The sequence below is a fragment of the Salvia splendens genome, chromosome 3 (genome assembly GCF_004379255.2).
Source record: "Salvia splendens isolate huo1 chromosome 3, SspV2, whole genome shotgun sequence".
NCBI classification, from domain to species: Eukaryota; Viridiplantae; Streptophyta; class Magnoliopsida; order Lamiales; family Lamiaceae; genus Salvia; species Salvia splendens.
In genome coordinates, this window is record NC_056034.1 from 2,104,706 (window position 1) to 2,108,709 (window position 4,004).

At 30.2% G+C, this 4,004-nt stretch overlaps 1 long non-coding RNA gene across 1 annotated transcript; it reads right to left on the reverse strand.

Moving 5' to 3' along the window:
* Positions 1 to 2,582: 2,582 nt before the first annotated feature.
* LOC121793770 lies at positions 2,583 to 3,641 on the reverse strand. The gene is made up of 3 exons (XR_006049161.1): positions 3,329 to 3,641; positions 3,174 to 3,242; positions 2,583 to 2,962 (listed from the first exon to the last, which is right to left on the reverse strand). It is a non-coding gene; the product is annotated as an uncharacterized LOC121793770 (long non-coding RNA).
* Between the last annotated feature and the right edge of the window lie 363 nt (positions 3,642 to 4,004).

Consider the following 4,004-nt stretch of genomic DNA (forward strand, 5'->3'; position numbering starts at 1 on the left):
TTACTCCCCCTTCCGCCAACAGGAGTCCCTTTTTTCCATTTCGGTCCGTCTGCAAACCGTGAATAGGAATCCAGGTTCATTTTTACTACTCCATCCGTCTCGACTAAGACGACACATTTCTTAGCCGACACATGATTTTAAGAGTTATTGGTTAATGTATTTAACTGAAGAGAGAAAAGTGATGGTAAGTATTAAAATAGAGAGAGAAAGAAGATGAATATTTAAATAGGAGTGAGAAAATGTGGTTAGGTGTATTAATTGAAGAGAGAAAGTTACCAAAAAAGAAAATGTGTCATCTTAGTTGTGACAAACTAAAAAAGGAAAACGTGTCATCTTAAGTGGGACAAAGAGAGTATTATATAGGCCTTACGTTCAACTAATTCATTCCACTTATATTTCATTTAAAACTACTCCGTATATAATATAAGTAGACTCTTATTCCACGAACTTTTTTTACACACTTTTCTTAACAATTTTTAAAACCCGCATAAAAATATGAGACTCCTATTTGCGGATAAGAAGCTCTCCGTGTTTTAGAGTTACATCTATCCTTAGAAATTGACTCAATAATGTATCTAGCTACTCCCATTGTAGTAGGAATTCACGTGAATTTGTATTCCCAAGATAGGAATTCATTTTAATTTGACCAATTTGACAAGTTACATTTCCCAACTTGATGTGATATATGCCCACTATATAATAATGGAGCATTAACATTAATATGTCAAAACATATCAATTGATGCATCTTGATATTGCATTCACTTTTTTGCCTGCTGAATCTTGTAAAACATGGGCCATAAATTTATTATTGCACCAAAGGTAGTGTAAATGAAGGCGAGATAAGTATTTTTGACAATTGATTTTAACTTTAAATAGAACAAAATTCCTAATCTTTAGGTATATCTGTTTTGCCATTAAAGGAATGAATTTTGGCCTACCATCCAATTTGTCGCATTTGTGATCTTTCGCAATATCATATCCATAGATTAGCAATATAGTAATTATTTTCAATTTAACTCTTGAAAATAGCAAGTGACGATATTATTTCAACAGTTCAACTCAAAGACAAAGAATCATAAATGGTTGTGAGTACTCCATTAATTAGAGATCAACAAATTGGTAGTATGTTTTTCAGATAATACATTATACTAGTATTAACTAAAGTTAACCGATAAGAATGAGTATTAATTAGAGATCAAGAAATTGGGAGTTCAATGTATTAAAACCGAGGCTTGATAAATATCCTTGTGATAAATTTATTTTCATTATAAATTCACAAAAAAATACACTTATTTATTTTGGTCTATAAAATGACTTTGTGACTTAACCATAGTACTCTTATAAGACACTCCTAATTATTACTACTAGAGTTGGGTAGTATTTCCTGACCCAGTTATTTTTTAATGTACTAAATAAATATTTTGCATAACTTAATTGAAAAAACTTAACTCTTCTATAAAAGTAACTTGAGTAAATGATCTTTCGCAGCATCATAATCCTAAATCCATACATTAGCAATATAATTATTTCAATATAACTCTTGAAAATAGCAAGTGACGATATTATTTCAACTTAAAGAGAAAAAATCATCAATAATGTATGTACCCTTATTGTGAGTACTCCATTAATTAAATATCAACAAATTGGTGGCTGTTTTGGCGATAATACATTATACTACTAAGCTAAAATTATCACAAAAGTTAGACTAATTTAATTCATGAAATAAATCAAAAGCAAGTTCACTAGTAAATTATTTTAGACAACAATGCAAATAATATATAAACTCGCCTTATTTTGCAATTTGGGTGTTCCTTTCCAATTTGGGAGTAAGTATTATGCAAGACAAGATGAATTGAAAATTAAATGTTAATAACTAATAATTATGATTGAAAATTGAAATACTAAGAATTTTGATTTACTCACAAAGCAATAAATGGGCTGTCAATATGGGCTTGTCAATAAAGAGGCTAATGGGCTATGAGTCATATTGCTATTCTATTTTCTATTTTCAGCCCAATCGCTCAACACTTCACCTCCTTCGAAGTTTTTATTTTTTATTTTTTTATTAAGAAATCAGTGTATTATTCGAAACTTATTTAAAATAGAAGAAAATTTATATAAAGATCACAAGTAGACCAAGACGATATAATATCAGCTATGACCCTATGTCTTGATACATTCCATTTGTTGTTATCTTTTAATCTTTTGTATGGATTGGGCCTTTCCTAAGTAGGAGTATCAACCATTTCTCTATATGTGTAATATTTTATTTATATACATAATATCTTAAGGTAAATATGATAATCTTTGGTTATTTATTTTACTATTTTTCAATAAATAAAACATGTTTGTTATGAATTAAGAAAGGATCAACTAATAGGACAAATGAATGAAAAATAGACCATAAGATAAAAAGACATTGTTTTCACTAATTAATCTCATATAATTTGATGACTAATACAATAACAAATTTGTATCCATGATCTACCCTTATTAAAATTAAATGAGTTTAAAATAAATGATAGAAGTATCAGTCTACACAATTTAGTCACATATATGTAGCTATACTAAGAATAAAGATTAAACAAAAAATTTACCCTTCATTAATTAACTAAAAGTACAAATTAAACTTCAAAGACTACCAATTTATGGTTTCTTATGTTGCATATTATCAATACATTTTTTTTCTCTCAAAAGTAGCTTCGTCGTCGATAGTAGTGCAGGTCCGTTGCAAGTCGTTGAGCATGTTCATCTCCTAGCACTTGTTTTGATCAAAGTACTAATCGCTCTGCTATCGTCTGAAAAATACACGTAAAATTAAACTAATAGTGTGTGATCAAACAATTCTTTTCTAAAAGATTGAAATGGATTGGGCTAGAGTTTATATATACGTATGTATGAATGTACCCGCTCCTTTAGCTATAGCCAACTCCAATAGAGAGATGGTGACATTGCTGGCTCTGTAGATTCCCACCGCAACCAAAGAAAATATAGTAAGTTTATAAATGAATTATTTATAATTCTTATATTGTGAAATTCAAAAGAATGGTTTAGTTTAATTATTACTATGTGAATATATGTTCATTCAAATTGGAAGACAAAAGTTTTATCTATTGAATCTATATATCGTGTTTCACAAAAAATCGAGGAAGTGTCATAATTATATAGTACCTCTAAACACATGCCAGTTGTCGATTCCGTCTCCAAATCCTTGGGGCGGAGGGATGCCATCCAAGCAGACTATACAAAAAAAAATCATTTACGCTAGTGAAACAAATAATGAATTAACAATTAATAATTAGACATATATACATATGTATATGTACCTGCTCCTTTGGCAAAAGTAAGAGCAGTCTCCAATATGGATACCGTAAACGTTGCGAGCTCCATTGATTCCGACCACAACCAAGGAAGGCATAAGCGCCGGTAGTAATCTAGCCATGACGTCTCTTGAAACTCTGCAACGGCGAAACCAGGTGACGGCGGAAGGCGATAAGGGAGAGGGAGATGAGGGGAGAATTAAGGAGGGAAATGCCAAAGAAGATGAAGAATAATGGAGGGAGAGTGCCTTGTATATATTAACCTTTTTGATGATACTCTTAAAAATATCCAGCTGTCAACATACTTTCACTTCAAACATAAACAACACACATGAAATAGATTAGGAAGCCATATTTGAACTGAGAGTAAAAATTAAAATAAAAGGCTTACTTATAGCATTTTATGATACATGATCATGTCACAAATCAGATAATTTTCTAATCTGATAAAATTACAACTCCAGCAGGGGTTGACTCTAATCTGAAAAAATCTAAAAATTTCTGATTTTCACAACAGATTTCTAGCATATCATTATTTAATTAAAATTCGTAATTTTGTGATGAATTTGACCCAAATTAAGAAAATAAATGTGGTTGCATTTGCATGGTATAACATTCTTTAAAGTTGAAATTTCTTTGCGTTATTTACTCGCATAGAATATATATTGCTTTCCAATTCGTG